At 35.6% G+C, this 20,000-nt stretch overlaps 1 protein-coding gene across 1 annotated transcript in view; it reads left to right on the plus strand.

Annotated features, from left to right (window-relative positions):
* Nucleotides 1-10,789: 10,789 nt before the first annotated feature.
* LOC137628768 (modular serine protease-like) overlaps nucleotides 10,790-20,000 on the plus strand; it is a 141,127-nt gene continuing 131,916 nt past the window's right edge. The window contains exon 1 of the mRNA XM_068359978.1: nucleotides 10,790-10,883. The gene's annotated coding sequence lies outside the window, so the exon portion shown is untranslated. The remainder of the gene's footprint in view (nucleotides 10,884-20,000) is intronic.

Here is a 20,000-nt window from a genome sequence, read left to right on the forward strand (position 1 = left end):
TTGGTTGACATTACTTCTTTGTAATGTTTTTTTTTCTTTATTTTTTTAATTTCCATTTTTCCTTTCCTCACTCGGCTATTTTTCCCTGTTGGAGCCCATGGACTTAAAGCATCTTGCTTTTCTATCTATGGCTGTGGCTTAGCTTGTAATAATAATAATAATAATAATAATAATAATAATAATAATAATAATAATAATAATAATAATGTTTACTAAAAGCTCTCCATTCCATGCTTATCCTTATGAGGAAATACTGTCCATCCTAAATATGTATATTCATTAGCAATCTTTATATATGTGTGTGTGCGTGTGTTTACCGGTGTATATATATATATATATATATATATATATATATATATAGGCCTATACATATATATACAGTATATATATATATACTGTATATATATATATATATATATATATATATATATATATATATATATATATATATACTGTATATATATATATATATATATATATATATATATAATATATATGTGTGTGTATATATGTGTACGATGTATGTATATATTTACATATACATTTTACGATATATATTTGTGGATATGTAAGAGATGGTGGGAGGGCTAGGGAGTGACTAAACTTGGGTCTTTACATCAAGGCCAATGACGTCATACAAGTGAGAGAATTCCTAGAGACCACCAGTAACTGACGGATGTTCAGTCCATGTGTAGATACGGTACATATTGAATTACCCACACAGTCGCTGGCTCTCTGCTACGATGATGAGCGCAGTATACAAAAACTAGGAAATTCCTAAAATTACGCTTGATAAACCATGAACCCCTTAGCGAGGAATTCGGATTTTGTGCACTTGTGTTTGTTTATTAGTAGATGATGCAGTGAAATATATATATTGATTTAACGACCAATTTTTAAAACAGAGGCATTACTCTTTTTACCCGGTGTTGTTTGAACTGTGATAACAAGTGCTCACACCTAGACCCATTAGTCTATCGCCATTTTCCGGCTTGGGTTTATTGGTGTTTTCCTAAATAAAAAATGTATTTTAGTACATACTGGTATGAGTAACTTCTATTCGTTTATATAGGAATTCGGATTTCGTGCACTTGTGTTTGTTTATTAGTAGAAGATGCAGTGAAATATATATATTGATTTAACGATAAATTTTATAAAACAGAGGCATTACTTTTTTTACCCGGTGTTGTTTGAACTGTGATAACAAGTGCTCACACCTAGACCCATTAGTCTATCGCCATTTTCCAGCTTGGGTTTACTGGTGTGTTCTAAATTGAAAAATGTATTTTAATAAATTACTGATATGAATAACTTCTATTCGTTTATATAAATCAAGTAAACATTATGGTACAGTTAAAGTGATAGATTTACTCTGCTTTGATTCGTGTGGAAAATTGGATTAAGATGCAGAGTAACTGGATAACAATTCGGGTGATCCTATATTTTCTGGCTCTTCACGTAGGTACGATGTAATATATATTTTGTTGGCAGGCGTATCCAGCTTTAAGTTTAAATTTTCCCATAACCCTTGATTTAGGTTTTTCCCTCTTCTAGTTTGTCCATGATTTTTATAATAAATAAAATTTCCAGTTAGCTCTAATTAAGTAATGACAGTTAGTACTATACTCTATTTTTTTTTAATGAGGCGCATTTGCACTGACTCGCATTGGTGCCCTTTTAGCTCAGGAAAAGTTCCCTGGTCGCTGATTGGTTAGAGTCATCTTTTCCAACCAATCAGCGATCAGGAAACTTCCGAGCTAAAAGGGCACCGCTGCGAGTCAGTGCAAATGCGCCTCATCAAAAACAATTGAGTATAGTTTATAGTTCCAATTAGGCTACTGTACTTAAATTGAAACTGCACTATTGTCTATTTTACCAATATATTTAATATTTATATGATAGATATTCTATTCTGTATCTTATCGCCTTTCATATAAATGTTTATACAAACTTTGATGTCAGCTGATGCCTAAGCAGGCCTACTGTTGGTGGTGCGTTGTTAAACCCACTTGTGTTTTCTCATCAGATAAAGTTTCTGATAAGTTTATTGACATTATTTCAAACAGCTTTTCGTTCTTATTTCGTCTTATATTTAGTTTTCTACCCACTAATTTTATTTTACCTGTTGATTAAAAATTTCAGCTTAATTTACGAATCGGGCAAAATTTGAATTTCAAATAAAGTTGAAGCTGTGTATATATATATATATATATATATATATATATAATATATATATATATATAGTATATATATATATATATATATATATATATATATATATATATGTTTATATGTGTTATATGTATATTTATGTATATATACATATATACAGTATATATGATATATACTGTATATATATATATATATATATATATATATATATATATATACTGTATATATATAATATATATTACTGTATATTTATATATATATATATATATATATATATATATATATATATATATATATGACGACATCTCTCCGGACAAACTGAGATCCAATTAGCTTTCAAGCCTAGATATAATCTGCAATTATTTCAACCAATCAAAAACAATAGGCCTAAGGACTTTACCAAGAATAATGATCTGTGTTAATCACCTCAAATTTTCACCAGAGTTTTCATTTACGGTAGTTTGACACATAATAAATCTTTTATTTAACTACGAGACTAGAAAATTATTATTACTTAACTCCTACTCTATTACGGACTAATTTTCTACCAAAAATGTCTTCCAAGATTGGATTGGATTTATAGAATTTTTGGCATATGGCCCAACGCTGGGACCAGAGAGCCCATTCGTACAGTAGTAACGTTGTTACTGTTTTTAGATTACTTTATTGTTAATTTGTTCTCATCATTTATTTATTTCCTTATTTCCTTTCCTCACTGGGCCTATTTTTCCCTATTGGAGCCCTTGGTCATATAGTATCTTGCTTTCCCAACTATGGTTGTAGCTTGGCTTGTAATAATAATAATAATAATAATAATAATAGTTGGGGGCCGAAGGGACATTACAAAGACCCTTTGTTAATGCCAACAATGAACCGTATGTGGAGCATTGTAGGCATACCTCTTATAGGGCTCTCATAGAATTATCCCAAATTCCAGGTTTGAAATGTACTGCCCTTATACAGACTTTGAAATAATTGAGGTTGTTGTGGCCTGATTGGTAACAATTGTGCCTGGTGTTTGCCAGACGGGAGTTCGAGTCCCGCTCAGATTCGTTAGTGCCTTTAGTGTCTGCAACCTTACCATCCTTGTGAGGTAAGGTTGGGGGATTTGGGGGAGCCTATAGGTCTATCTGTTGAGTCATCAGCAGCCATTGTCTGGCCCTCCCTGGTCCTAGCTTGGGTGGAGAGGGGGCTTGGGCGCTGATCATATAATATGTGGTCAGTCTCTAGGGCATTGTTCTGCTTGCTAGGGCAGTGTCACTGTCCCTTGCCTCTGCCATTCATGAGCGACCTTTAAACCTTTAAGAGTTGGAAGACCCAGGCCTACATGGCTTAGGACTATGAAGCGCGGAGTAGGAGATGATGAATGGAGTATTGAATTAAAAGCTCGAGATAGTGACGACTGGCGAAATCTAACCGAGGCCCTTTGCGTCAATAGGCGTAGGAGGAGATGATATACAGACTTTGGCTACAGAGTGTCTGTTTGCACTAGCAAATTTATCTTGAACACTCGTACTATTTTTCCGCTAATTGGTTGTCCTCTGAGAATATCTAGTCTCTTTGTTAATGGGTATTCCCTAGATAACATCCGGGCCTTTAGTAGTGAGAATTCTGGTTCTTGGAAGTGTCTTCGTGTGTGAGATTTCTATCTAACGAGGATGTGAAATCAGAGTTGATTGTTCCTTTAATGGTAAAGATATAAGCAAGCGGTGGCGGAGGTTTATAGAATCGGGGCTAAGCTCAATGTAAATTTCTTAATTCTTTTAATTGATTATTTAGAGAGTTATATATATATATATATATATATATATATATATACTGTATATGTATATATATATATATATATATATATATATATATATATATATACTTTATATATACTGTATATATATATATATATATATATATATATATATATATATATACTGTATGTATATATATATCTATATATATATACTGTATATGTATATATATACATATATATATATATATATATATATATATATATATATATATATATATATATATATATATACATTGGAGCCCTTTCTCTGCTTATTGCTCATTTTTCTTTTCCTTACACATACACTAAGTCTGACCTATTCTTTCTACATTCTCCCTTGTCCTCACACACCTAACAACACAGATTACCGAACAATTCTTCTTCGCTCAAGGAGTTAACTACTGCTCTGTATTGTTCAGTAGCTACTTTCCTCTTGGTAAGGGTAGAAGAGACTCTAGCCAAGCAGCTCTTCTATGAGATGGACACTCAAAATCAAACCAATGTTCTCTAGTGTTGGGTAGTGCCATAGCCTCTGTACCATCGTCTTCTACTGTCTTGGGCTAGAGTTCTCTTGCTTGAGGGTACACTCGGGCACACTATTCTATCTCTATTCTTCCCGCCCCCCTTTTATCAAGTTTTTATGGTTTATATATGGACAAGATATTTTAATGTTACTGTTCTCGAAATATTTTATTCTAATTTTTCGTTACTTCTCTTTTAGTTTTATTTATTAATAAATCCTATTTTTTTTCCTCACTGGGCTATTTTTCCCTGTTTTAGCCCATAGGCTTGCAGTATAGCATCCTGCTTTTCCAACTAAGGTTGTAGCTTAGGAAGTAGTAGTAGTAGTAATAATAATAATAATAATATTAATAATAATGATAATAGTAATAATAATAATAATAATAATAATAATAATAATAATGATAATAATAATTTGTTATTTTAACTCCAAGTTACTTATACAAATCAATTATTACCTGTCTTCCGAGATTCATACTAACATTCATTAACTAATTTTTGATGTTTTCATTTACTATAGTTTGCTCTGAACATTCTCCTCTTCGATCCCCAATCAAATCTTTACCAGCTTTTGCATTTTTTCTTCTCTAAAACTTTTACCAGATTTTGCATTTTTTCTTCACTGTACCCAATCAGAATAGCATCTTCTGCAAACATCAACCATTCCACATCCCATGCATAAGTCATTTTCTTATCTTTAAACTTCACTGTTACGCGTAAAGAATTTTGTTCGACTTTTCCAAAGATTTTGTAGTCTTGGGTTTTTCCATAGACCTCTGCTCTGAATTATCCTTTGCCTCCTCTTTGATAATCACCAGTATTTCTCATTTTTCTGGTATTGTTAAAACTTTTAATTCTAGATTCTTCTATTTTTTAGATTAGTTGAAAATCCTTTTTTTTTCACTGGAGTCATTTTACTAATTTATTTAAATTCCATAAAGATATTGTACAGGTTTGGGTTTTTCGATAGACCTCTGCTCTGAGTTATCCATTAGACTTCCTCTTTGATAATCACCAATATGTCTCATTTTGCTGAAGTTTTTAAAACTTGTATATAATTCCAGATTCTTCTATTTTTTTTTTTTTCACTGAAGTCCTTTTACTAAGTTATTTAAAATCCATAAAGATGTTGTAAAGCCCTGGGTTTTTCCATAGACCTCTGCTCTGAGTTATCCTTTTGGCCTCTGATAATCACCAGTAATTCCCCATTTTCCTGAAGTTTTTAAAACTTGTAATTCCAGATTCTTCTATTTTTTTAGATTATTGGAAAATCCTTTTTTCTTCACTGAAGTCCTGTCACAAAGTTATTAGAAATAATTCTCTACCAGTATACATCGAAATAATAAAAGAGACTTTATATGCTTTCATGCCAAAGCCGAATCCACTGTTCCATGCAAACTCCTTTATCTTTTTTATATATATTTAATGAAGAGCTCATCATTCCATCTTCTGGTCTCAGAAATTTTTTTTTTACTATTTCTTTACAGAATGAAATTTTCGTCAATTCATTGAAATTTTTAGGGCGAATTGCCTCTGAAATTTCATGGCAGAGGACTCTACATATTAAAAAAAAAAAAAAATATATGCTTAATGTTGGAATTTTTTTTTTCAATTTTATTGAGTCTAACTGTTTCATTTTCTTAACTATTTTATGTATACTTCTTAGGATTTTTATTACTTAATGAGATTACATTTTTTTTCATTGCATCTATGTCGTTCATCTTACATCAATCGTTGTTTGTTTGTTGGTTTGAATAGGATATTGTTCGCATTGCTAAATTTTAGGTTGAATATTCAAAATTTATAATTTTTCACGAAGAGTTGTTCTTTATTTATACAAATTATATACCTTTTTACTATCAATATTGATAACTTTTTCAATGAAACTCGTATTGTTATTGTCTGTACTATTATTATTATTATTATTGTTGTTGTTGTTGTTGTTGTCTATTTACACATTACATATGATCTTATGAAATTAGATGAAAATACCCGCAAGATCGCGTGTGAAATTGACCTAGCAGATTGTGATATTACTAATTTTCAATATCAAGGTCATGCAATTGGCGAAATTCTTCATAAACCGAGTACGGGTATCTTAAAAATTCAAACTAGGCTGTGAAATTATTATTATTGTCCACCAGTTTCAAATCACTGGTCAGTCACCTCAAGGCTCCAAAAATGGCGGACTTTTAACTGGTAAAATCCGGTTTCCACCGCTTCAGTAGAAACCGGAAATGACGTTTGCACCTTCAAGTGCGTTTGTCTCTGCGCTGTGCTGTGCAGAGCATTCGAGATTTAAATGAAAATTATTTTTTAGATATCTGTTAATTGTTGAGTGATATTTTCTTCAAAAAATAAAAACGAATAAATAAATAAATAAATAAATAAATGAAAAATTATAATGAATAGTCTACAGAATTATCCATTTTTGTTTCTTTTGTAAATTTCAATACACATCACTGGAAGCTAATGATAAATCGGTCAATTCTACAATGTAACGACAGCACAAAACAAAGGTTTTTTATATCCATAGATTTAAATTATAACTTATATTACTGTAATATTCATGAACCTTAGAATGTTATTATTATTGTATTATTATTAAAGCATTTTGTAGAGGTCTTGAAATATTACAGTACAGATGTTTCCTTAGCTTACTATGTTGTGTACCGAAATTTTTGTAGTCAACTGTACCCTAGCAATGAACATGATTATCAAGTAATTTTTCTCATCATCATCTCCTACGCCTATTGACGCAAAGGGCCTTTGTTAGATTCCGGTGGTATTATGGAATTCCTCTTAAATATGTTAATTTGTATAAAGCCTGTTCATGAGCATAGCAACTGCAAAGTTATTGTTAATGGAGTCTTATCAAATGAATTTCCAGTGAACAGCGGAGTACTCCAAGGGAATGTGTTGTCTCCTATGTTGTTTATCCTCCTTATGGAAGTAATTTTTTAATGATTAATTTGAATATTACGTCAAAGATCATATTAGAAGTTCACCGATTGTCACGGAAAATTACACTGATTTATCTTCAACAGTAATTGTAGAACTGAGGTAATCGTGACTAATAGATAATTATGAGATACATAATGTTGTAAGATTATAATTGTAACTTATATAGAGGTTGCGGTAGCTTATCGGAAACGTCCCTGCCTGGTGATCTGCTGGATTGGGATGCGGGCAAACCTTCAGCTCGATAGTTTCTTTTAGCGTCTGCAACCTCACCATCCTTATGAAGTAATGATGGGGCTTTAAGGGAGCCTATAGGTCTACCTACTGAATCATCAGCATCCATTACCTAGCCCTCCGTGGCCCTAGCTTTGGTAGAGAGGCACTTTGGCGCTGATTATATGTATGTATGTTTAGTCTCTGGGGCATTGTCACTGCCCCTTGCCTCTACCATTCATGACCAACCTTTAAACCTTGCAGAAAATGGAATGGCAACTTCCAAACTACTTCCGTGTGATGGATTGCTCTCCGCCAAAGCCTCCTGGAATGAAGGCTGGAATGGGAACGTGAGTCTTCCCATCAGATCGCCGATCCAGTCCTGGATCATACAGTTCGAATTCACAGGACCGTTGAAGCTGTTTGAGGTATGAAAATTTGAATTAATTATCACTATAACATTGATTTACAGGGATTTTTAATAGTTGCTTTTAATTTGATATTGAAACTATGGAGCTTTATTACCTTTTGTTGTTTATTCAAGTTTATTCGTACCGAAACATTTAAAAAAAAGAAATAAATTTATGATAAACCTAGAAAAATGATACATCCATTTCTTCTACGTTTCTGTACATCTTATATTTTCATGTTGAAATTACTTTTAAATAAAAAAAGTTTACAGAGTCCAATGATTTCCTTTCTTTTGTTTAAAATTGCATTATGTCATTTTTAGACATCATGTTTCTTTTAATTAAACTTATCTATTGTAATTTTGTAGAGCTTAAGTTTAAATACTAATTTATTTGGCATTTGCAGTACAGCATATCAAGTACTCAGTGGTGAATTCCAAAAATTTATCATATGATAGTTTATGGTTATTATCTCCGCCAGCGAAATTGGAAGGAGGTTATGTTTTCGCTCATGTTTGTGTGTTTGTTTGTTTGTGAACAGCTTCCTGACCACAGTTTTAATCGTATAGTAAAAAACTTGCTGGGATTAACTGTTATGTAAAAAGCTGGAAATTGTTAAATTTCGGAAGGTCAAGGTCAGGGTCAAACAAAATGTCCAATCCACGTAATCAGGCATAAGTTTTGACATCGTTGTTACAGAGACTTCAAACTTGGCTCATATTTGAGTGTATGAAAATCCATGCGAATTAATACATGTTAAGGTTAAAGGTCAAGGTCGAGAAATAAGCTGCCTCGGCGGAGGTCTGCGCTCTACTGAGTGCCCCTCTAGTTTTTCAGTGGATTTCTCCCTTTGTTAATTTTGATACTTTATTCAATTACTTTTCACTTACGATCGAGGAAAATAAACTTTTAAGTTTATTTATTTATTTATTTACTTATTAATCATTATGATTATTATTTTTTAGACGAGGGAAAACGTAGTAGAAAGAGGAATTGTAGGACTAATACAAATTGATTCATCTTCTCCCATTTAATCATGATTAGTGACAGAATTTGGAAGAGTGTGTGAGAGAAGGAAGTTGAGAGTTAATGTGGGTAAGAGTAAGGTTATGAGATGTACGAGAAGGGAAGGTGGTGCAAGGTTGAATGTCATGTTGAATGGAGAGTTACTTGAGGAGGTGGATCAGTTTAAGTACTTGGGGTCTGTTGTTGCAGCAAATGGTGGAGTGGAAGCAGATGTACGTCAGAGAGTGAATGAAGGTTGCAAAGTGTTGGGGGCAGTTAAGGGAGTAGTAAAAAATAGAGGGTTGGGCATGAATGTTAAGAGAGTTCTGTACGAGAAAGTGATTGTACCAACTGTGATGTATGGATGGGAGTTGTGGGGAATGAAAGTGATGGAGAGACAGAAATTGAATGTGTTTGAGATGAAGTGTCTAAGGAGTATGGCTGGTGTATCTCGAGTAGATAGGGTTAGGAACGAAGTGGTGAGAGTGAGAACGGGTGTAAGAAATGAGTTAGCAGCTAGAGTGGATATGAATGTGTTGAGGTGGTTTGGCCATGTTGAGAGAATGGAAAATGGCTGTCTGCTAAAGAAGGTGATGAATGCAAGAGTTGATGGGAGAAGTACAAGAGGAAGGCCAAGGTTTGGGTGGATGGATGGAGTGAAGGAAGCTCTTGGTGATAGGAGGATAGATGTGAGAGAGGCAAGAGAGCGTGCTAGAAATAGGAATGAATGGCGAGCGATTGTGACGCAGTTCCGGTAGGCCCTGCTGCTTCCTCCGATGCCTTAGATGACCGCGGAGATAGCAGCAGTAGGGGATTCAGCATTATGAAGCTTCATCTGTGGTGGATAACGGGGGAAGGTGGGCTGTGGCACCCTAGCAGTACCAGCTGAACTCAGTTGAGTCCCTTGTTAGGCTGGGAGGAACGTAGAGAGTAGAGGTCCCCTTTTTGGTTTTTGTTTCATTTGTTGATGTCGGCTACCCCCCAAAATTGGGGGAAGTGCCTTGGTATATGTATGTATGTATGTATTTCAACGTCATGTAAAGTCTGTAAAGTTAAAAACACTTTACTTACTTTAAGGGCTGCTTATCTGGTCCCGTACAGCAGGGGAACCCTACACTCTACAGGATCTCCACGGTCGTTTATGATGTTCATTCGGGAGCATTTAACATTTCACAATGTGTATTACTCGTTTACTGTTTGATCATCACTGTCAAAACACTCCCGAAATAAGGTCTTCAGTTTCCTCTCTAAAGCCTTAATATTCTCAATTATTCGTATGTCTCGTGGGAGCCTATTGTATAGTCTCGGGTCGCAATATTAAAAAATAATTGGTAAAAATCTAGAGCTACAATAAATTGATATAAATTAGAATTATAAATTAAAACACTTTTCTGCTAATAGTAGAGTTATCTATTTTTTAAATAGGGTTAAGTTTTTGCATGTAGAAAGTTTCTAATAATCTTAGTTCGGTCTCAAAGTGTTCGATTATTATTATTATTATTATTATTATTATTGGTTATTACTCTTTATTATTATAATTTTTATTATTATTATTATTTAATTATCATTTTATTATTATTATTATCATTATTATTATCATTATTATTATCATTATAATTATTATCATCATTATTATCATTATTATTATTATCATTATCATCATCATTATTATTATTGTTATTATCATTATCATTATTATCATTACAGCAATGGACTGGAACTACAAGGGCCATCAACGAGACCAGCTACTCTGTGTTCAAGAATAATGATAAAACTCTGTCAGCTGGAAGCCATCTAGTTTTTGAAATCCTTTACAGGTAAATGGTATTATTTATATTTAAAATAACTATACAATTATTATCCTTATTATGTGGTGTTATTTGAACTATATATCACTATTAACTGTTGAAGGAAATAATTTAGTTTAGTAGTTCATCAGATTAATAGAAATTCAGTGAACTTTTATAACGTCAGTAGAAGAGACTCTTTTACCTATAGGCAGCAGTTCTTCTAGGAGAAGGACACACTAAAATCATACCTTTGTTCTCTAATCTTGGGTAGTGTCATAGCCTCAGTACCATGGTCTTCCACTGTCATGGGGTAGAGTTCTCTTGCTTGAGGGTACACTCGGGCACGCTAGTGTGTCTTATTTCTCTTCCTGTTGTTTTGTTAAAGTGTTTATAGTTTATATAGGATACAGTGAACCCTCGCTACTTCGCGGTTCGACAATCGCGGATTCACCACTTCGCGGGGTTTTCCCATAACCCATATATATATACATATCGCGGATTTTCCGGAAAATTCGAAAATACCGCGAAATCTGAAGACAACCAAATACGATATTTTGTTACCTGTAATTCCATTAATACTGTAATTAGTAATATCTGCTCTTACTGATTGTTCATTGCATTACATATGATATATAATTCAGCACAGAAAGAAATAAAACACGAAAAGAGAATGTGATCATACGATAATTCAGTACGTAGTAAAATTAAATCGAACATGAAACGCAAATCAGATGCAGTCATACCATATTAGAATGGTGTGTACTGTAATGGATGTGCTTCTTTTCCATGAATCTTTTGTATGTATACGTACGTAGTACAGTACTGCATCCAATAATATTCTTTGTTGCAAAAATCACATTTCGAATACTGTAAGCGTACGAGAGAGAGAGAGAGAGAGAGAGAGAGAGAGAGAGAGAGAGAGAGAGAGAGAGAGGCGTAAAATAGCGTACGTAAATTTTTATTATTATTGTTATTATTATTATTATTGTTGTTGTTGTTAATAAAATTATTATTGTTATTATTATTAATCATTATTATTATTATTATTACTGTACAGTATTATTATCATTATTTATTATTATTACGGTATTGTACTTAATCTACGTACGTTCAGTATGCGCGGGGGCATCTTCTATGAGTAACCAACGCGCCATAGTACTGTAAGACGGGTTGTGATTGGTTCAAGCGCTGATAGATGACGAATCAAAACTCAAGTTTTGTTATCTAGCCTGTGATTGGTGTTTTGCCCGCAGCATCAAAGTTCTCGCGGGGCTGCATCGCTCACTTTCTCTTTCCGCGTATTGCTGAGTAGACGTTCTTAACTTTGTGAAGTTTAATCTGTGCTGTGTGCGACTGTTTTAAGTTGAACTTTTTGTTGAACTTTCTGTTACAATGCCTCCCAAGCGTTCTGCTTCTAGTAAGGCTGGTAGTGAGCCTAAACGCCACCGAAGGATGATGACGATAGCTGAGAAGGTTACGCTTCTCGACATGTTAAAAGATGGTAGAAGTTACGCGGCCGCCGGCCGCCATTTTGGCATCAACGAATCCACCGTTCGCTACATCAAGAAGGACGAGGCGAACATTAGAAAGACTGCTGCAATCACCTTTAGCAGATCAGCGAAGCGAGTTGTTACAACGCGTAATAAAACGATCGTACGCATGGAAGGTGCTTTAGCTGTGTGGATTGCCGACTGCCGGAAGAAGAACATAGCGTTGGATACGAACACCATCCAAACAAAGGCTTTGAGCTTATATGAGAATTTTGCTGCAAAGGAACCTAAAGACGACGACGGCAACCATGCTGAAGATGATGATGATGCAGATGATCCTCAACCAGGGACATCCACTGATTCCCAGCCTCAGAAACGTTTTTCCGCAAGCAAAGGATGGTTCGCGAAGTTTCAGAAACGCTTCGCCCTGAAAAGCGTTTCCCTGCATGGGGAGTCTGCTTCCGCTGACACTGCCGCTGCTGAAACTTACGTGAACCAGACTTTCAAGAACATTATCGCTGAAGGTGGATACAAGCCGGAACAAGTCTTTAATATGGATGAAACCGGCTTGTTTTGGAAGAGAATGCCGTCGCGAACTTTCCTGTTCAAAGAGGAAGCCAAAGCCTCTGGCTTTAAGGCATTCAAGGATCGCGTTACCCTCGTGATGTGTGGCAATGCTGCTGGATTTTTGTTAAAGCCGGGGCTTATTTATAAGTCGAAAAATCCTCGCGCTTTGAAAAATAAAAATAAGAATCTCCTTCCCGTGTACTGGATGCATAATCAAAAAGCATGGATTACGAAGATGCTGACCTCCAACTGGTTCCACCAGTGTTTCATCCCGCAAGTCCATGAATATCTCTTAGAGAAGGGCTTGCCATTCAAGATCCTTCTCCTTATGGATAACGCTGGTGGACACGCAACTGACCTGTCGCGTGAGGGCGTTCAGGTTGAGTTCCTGCCACCCAACACCACGTCATTAATTCAACCAATGGACCAGGGGGTTATCAGGGCGTTCAAGGCCCTCTACACGAAGAATACCTTGGCGGACCTCGTTGCGTGTGTGGATGCTGCCCAAGATGACGAGGATGAAGACTTCAACTTGAAGGCGTACTGGCGGCAGTACACCATAGCCACGTGCCTGCAGAATATTCAAAAGGCACTTCAAGAGATGAAACCTGCAACCGTAAATGCGAGCTGGAAGAAGCTGTGGCCCGATATTGTTTACGACGACAAGGGATTTACTCCGTCGGAAATCCAACACTCTGCAATACGGAAATCTGTGCAGTTGGCTGCCATAATTGGGGGTGACGGGTTTGGCGACATGACGACTGAAGACGTCGACGAGTTGTTGGACTGCCATTCCCAGCCCCTAACTGACGCAGACCTCGAAGACCTGACGAAATCGGCAAGTGAGGAAGAGAGTGAGGGTACCCAGGAAGAGACCCAAGAAAATGTCGAAGAAACGGGCTTAACATTAGAACGGCTTGCCAAGTTCTGCAACCATATGAAGGAGGCGAAAGAAATGTTACAAGAGTGGGACGAGGATATGGTTCGCTCGATGCAATTCTCAAATAAGGTCGATGACATCACGACTCCCTACAGGATGCTCTTGGATCGAAAAAAGAAGCAGCGGCAACAACTTCCGATCACAATGTTCTTCCAGCCTCGCAAAAAAGAGCCAGTTCCTCCTGCTAGTACGCCTTCGGAAGAAATTGAAGAAGTTGAAGAGGTGTCCCAGGAAAAGACACCTCCGTCTGAAGAGACGTAAAATACTATCATTGACTGCACAGTAGAACACATCATCAGCTTCATCATCATCATTTCTACTGTGCAGCAAATTCATCGCCATCGTCATTCAAGTTTTTCTTGAACTTCTTTCGTGGTGAGTACAGTAACAATCTTTATTTTTTACTTTAACCTGTTTTATAGTTTAGTAATGTACGTACTGTATGCATTAAGTTAAAGGGAAGGTTTTAAAAGTCTACATGTTGTAACCTATCATATTTTTTTTGTTTAAAATTTACATTTACGTACGTAAAACAATCTCTCTCTCTCTCTCTCTCTCTCTCTCTCTCTCTCTCTCTCTCTCTCTCAAATTGTTTTCCTGCTTTGCTACGTACAAGTACTGTATAATTTATATTTGTAAGGTAACATATTTTGTAAATGCTTTTACTGTAAATACTGTATGTACTGTATCATTATTTATCACTATCATCATGCGCGTTAAATGCCTTGTTTGTTCTGAGCGTGGTTGTTTACTGAGCGTACACGCCGTCGTTTCAGGCGGCGTCATAAAGAAAAAGATTTCATTTGGAAGTCCTAAGAAAAATACGTAAACTAAAACATTGGTAATAAAAAAATCAACATACAGTACTGTATAATCAATATAATCGATGCAAAAACTAACCTATACGTACATATATGTGTACACTAAATGAGTTTGTTTCTTCATTATGATCAGAGATGAACGTAAACAAAACATTGGTTGCCATTTTTTATCGTGCTTTTTAGGTGTTTAGGAAACACATGATATAAAATCGCCTTTAATATTTGTGCCTGTTTTAGTTTAGGGTGCTGTAGTACATGCATTAAGTGTTCTGTACATTAAAGGGTGGTTTGTTAACAGTACTAGGTACAAGGGAAGGTTTTAAAAGTCCGAATATACATGTTAAATAAATAGGTAAATATGCTGTCACTACTTCGCGGATTTTCACCTATCGCGCCCGCGTCTGGAACCTATCTACCGCGATAAACGAGGGTTCACTGTATATTTATTTTAATGCTGTTACTGCTCTTAAGATATTTTTTTCCTCGTTTCCTTTCCTCACTGGGCTATTTTCCCTATTGAAGCCCCTGGGTTTATAGCATCCTGCTTTTCCAATTAGGGTTGTAGCTTAGCAAGTAATAATAATAATAATAATAATAATATTAATAATAAAAGACATCCATTCGTTCACTGAACTTCAGCAATAATAAGATGATAAAAGAGGCAATTTACGTGTCCCATTCAAGTGAATATTATAGATAAGCGATTGGTTACAGCGTGCAAAGTAAGCAGAGCTGTATGTTACAGCCAGGACCCATACAGTGATGGGTCCTGGTCACAGCGAAAGAGAAAAATATGTATCCCGCATTACAAAAACATCTCCCACGTATTTTTTTGTACTTGATTAAAACATCTTTTCTTTATGATTAAGAGAAGCCTACCGGTATGGATTCGTGGAATCAAAGATTAATCAAAATATATCTCATAAGAGAGATTGGTGAGTGGAAAGGATTTTCTAATCTCACCGGATGTTTGTTCTTAAGCTTCTTGTTAAAAAGTAAACAGGGGTCTGTCTCGTATAATTAGGTGAGCTACAGTATTTTGAAAATCTATAACTTTTCTTTTATGGAATTATAGTGATAAAGGAAATAATTTTTAGAATTATTTTAAGAACTTGTTGAACATGCTACCTTTCCTTGGAATCCCCTCACCTCCACACACACACACACACACACACATACACACACACACACACACACACACAAACATCGTACTAATTTATTTGATGATTTAGACAGTAAAACAAGAGGTTTTTCTTGGAACATACTAACTCTAAAGAATACACATTAGAAAAAAATGTATATTGCAGACTAAACTCTCTTGTTCCTAAATAATTAGTGTACACAAAAGTACTGAAGATCTGGAAACTAAGGTTAACTGGATGTTGATACAAATGATTTTATATATTCTTTTTTTTTCTTTTACTTTCGTTGTTATACTTGAATCTTACTTTCTCGTATTTGATCTCCTACATTACAATACAATCTTGAGATTGTTAGTAACTGTGAAGAAGTGTTTTTCTTATATAACTATATTGAATGCATATGTATATATATATATATATATATATATATGTATATATATATATATATATATCATCGTCATCTCCTCCTACGTCTATTGACGAAAAGTGCATCGGGTTAGGTTTTGCCAGTCGTTTCAATTCTTCTCCATATATATATATATATATATGTGTGTGTGTGTATATATATATATATATATATATATATACATACATATATATATATATATATATATATCTCCCTCAGACTGGCAGCCTATTACTCTTGTGAGAGTTCGAGTGATACCGACTCTCTTTATGAGCAAGGAAGGCGTCGCTGTTCTGTCAATATGCTGAATCAACTAAATTTGTGGAAATCTCCACTGTGACGGAAAGATCCTATCATCCATAATTCTTAGACACGTGTCACTTATAAGAGTCCTGTGATCTCGCACAACAATTTATAAGAGTAATGGTACTCGTAAAAAGGGCAATAATCTCTGTATAAAACTGACATTTCTGTAGAGGGCTTGGGGCATATGTGCACCTCTAAGTAATGTATTTTACTAACGCTCTCGTATATCTACAAAATAGTTGTATTCCAATAATAAATAAGATTACCCACTTTTCCCCAACTCCCCCCTACTATAGGCAATTTATTTTAGCGAGGCAGATTTGCACCGACTCGCAGCGGTGCCCTTTTAGTTCGGAAAAGTTTCCTGATCGCTAATTGGTTGGACAATATAATTCTAACCAATCAGCGATGAGGAAACTCTTCCAAGCAAAAAGGGCACCGCTGCAAGTCGGTGCAAATCTGCCTCGCTAAAAAAAATTGATTATAGATGCCAAGACCTCTCCCCCCCCCTCCCCAATATACTTCGACTAACGTATTTCCTCAGAGCTTAATTTGGCAAGATGACGCGAAATCTTCGACTTGCAATCCGTAGATTTAATTCAGATTAATCCCAAGACTTCTTTCCATGATAATCAGTTTGGGAAAGGTCCCTTTCGTCCCAAGTTTTAATTGAAAACCTGGCAGGGATTAAAAGTTTTCTTCACTGTTCACTATATATCATACTGCGATCTCATTTTTTTTTTATTCTCTCAAGAACTGAGAAAGGAGAACGCTTGATTTTTTCATAACAGTTTTTAGTTGACTTTATTTTGTCTTTTTTTTTATAAGGTGCAATTTAGTATACTATGAGACATCTCCTCTGTATAATAAGGAGCAAGTGTCTGGCTTATATATATACTGTATATATATATGTATATATATATATATATATGTGTGTGTGTGTGTGTATATATATATATATATATATGCATGCATATATATGAATGTATATATATATATATATATATATATATATATATATATATATATATATAGATATATGTATATGTATATATATATAGATATATGTATATGTATATATATATATATACATATATATATATATATATATATCTTTCTCGTCACGCTCTACTCGGTCTCTCTCCCCTTCCCTCGGGTAAGGGAAGAGAAGTAGTCATACCCTGATAAGAGGTCTTACCCCAAGAGGTACACTCGTAAACCACAATCTCCCACAAATCTTTTGTGCGTTTGCATATCTATCTAAAAATTTAGCCGTCATTTTTGACGGGTTGCGTACACTAGTTGCAAATACTCTTGTAACTAGTTAACAATCTGGAAGACTATTAGAATAATTTCTTTCAACGTTATTAGTCCCACTGTATTGCAGGATCGGTCGCTCGAGTCAACTTTCTCCATCTATTTCTATTCCTTGCATCTTCCCATCGTCTCATCTGATCCATTTATTATTATTATTATTATTATTATTATTAGGTGGATGTAAAAGGGAGCTAGTGAGGGTTGAAGAGCTAATAAAACCGGGGGTAAAAAGTAAATATCAGGAAAGGTTGAAAATGGCATATGACGAGGTGAGAGTAAGAGAAACTGGTAATTTAGAGGAGGAGTGGAAGTTAGCAAAAGAAAATTTTGTTGGGATTGCAAGTGATGTATGTGGCAAGAAGGTTGTTGGAGGCAGCATGAGGAAGGGCAGTGAATGGTGGAATGAAGGAGTGAAGGTAAAAGTGGAAGAGAAAAAGAGGGCTTTTGAAGAATGGCTGCAGAGTAATAGTATAGAGAAGTATGAAAAATATAGAGAGCAAAAGGTGGAAGTAAAGCACAAGGTACGTGAGGCAAAGAGGGCAGCTGACCTGAGGTGGGGTCAGGGACTGGGTCAGTCATATGAAGAGAATAAGAAGAAGTTTTGGAAAGAAGTGAAGAGAGTAAGGAAGGCCGGCGCAAGAATTGAAGAGACAGTGAAAGATGGAAATGGAAGGTTGTTAAAAGGAGAGGAGGCAAGGAAAAGGTGGGCGGAATATTTTGAAAGTTTGCTGAATGTTGAGGATGATAGGGAGGCAGATATAATTGCGGTTCCAGGTGTTGAGGTGCCAGTGATGGGAGATGAGAATGAGAGAGAGATTACAATAGAGGAAGTGAGGAGAGCACTAGATGAAACGAGAGTAGGAAAAGCATCGGGTATGGATGGTGTGAAAGCTGAGATGTTGAAGGAAGGGGGTGTGACTGTACTTGAATGGTTGGTGAGATTGTTTAATGTGTGTTTTGTGTTGTCAATGGTACCAGTAGATTGGGTCTGTGCATGTATTGTACCACTATATAAGGGTAAGGGAGATGTGCATGAGTGTTGTAATTCAAGAGGTATTAGTTTGTTGAGTGTAGTTGGAAAAGTGTATGGTAGAATACTGATTAATAGGATTAAGGATAAAACAGAGAATGCAATCTTGGAAGTACAGGGTGGTTTTAGAAGAGGTAGGGGTTGTATGAATCAGATTTTTACAGTTAGGCAGATATGCGAGAAATATTTAGCAAAAGGTAAGGAGGTGTATGTTGCGTTTATGGATCTGGAGAAAGCATATGATAGAGTTGATAGGGAAGCAATGTGGAATGTGATGAGGTTATATGGAGTTGGTGGAAGGTTGTTGCAAGCAGTGAAAAGTTTCTACACAGGTAGTAAAGCATGTGTTAGAATAGGAAATGAGGTGAGCGATTGGTTTCCGGTGAGAGTGGGGCTGAGACAGGGATGTGTGATGTCGCCGTGGTTGTTTAACTTGTATGTTGATGGAGTGGTGAGAGAGGTGAATGCTAGAGTGCTTGGACGAGGATTAAAACTGGTAGGCGAGAATGATCATGAATGGGAGGTAAATCAGTTGTTGTTTGCGGATGATACTGTACTGGTAGCAGACACAGAAGAGAAGCTTGACCGACTAGTGACAGAATTTGGAAGGGTGTGTGAGAGAAGGAAGTTGAGAGTTAATGTGGGTAAGAGTAAGGTTATGAGATGTACGAGAAGGGAAGGTGGTGCAAGGTTGAATGTCATGTTGAATGGAGAGTTACTTGAGGAGGTGGATCAGTTTAAGTACTTGGGGTCTGTTGTTGCAGCAAATGGTGGAGTGGAAGCAGATGTACGTCAGAGAGTGAATGAAGGTTGCAAACTGTTGGGGGCAGTTAAGGGAGTAGTAAAAAATAGAGGATTGGGCATGAATGTAAAGAGAGTTCTGTATGAGAAAGTGATTGTACCAACTGTGATGTATGGATCGGAGTTGTGGGGAATGAAAGTGATGGAGAGACAGAAATTGAATGTGTTTGAAATGAAGTGTCTGAGGAGTATGGCTGGTGTATCTCGAGTAGATAGGGTTAGGAACGAAGTGGTGAGGGTGAGAACGGGTGTAAGAAATGAGTTAGCAGCTAGAGTGGATATGAATGTGTTGAGGTGGTTTGGCCATGTTGAGAGAATGGAAAA

The sequence above is a fragment of the Palaemon carinicauda genome, chromosome 2 (assembly GCF_036898095.1).
Source record: "Palaemon carinicauda isolate YSFRI2023 chromosome 2, ASM3689809v2, whole genome shotgun sequence".
Lineage (NCBI taxonomy): Eukaryota > Metazoa > Arthropoda > Malacostraca > Decapoda > Palaemonidae > Palaemon > Palaemon carinicauda.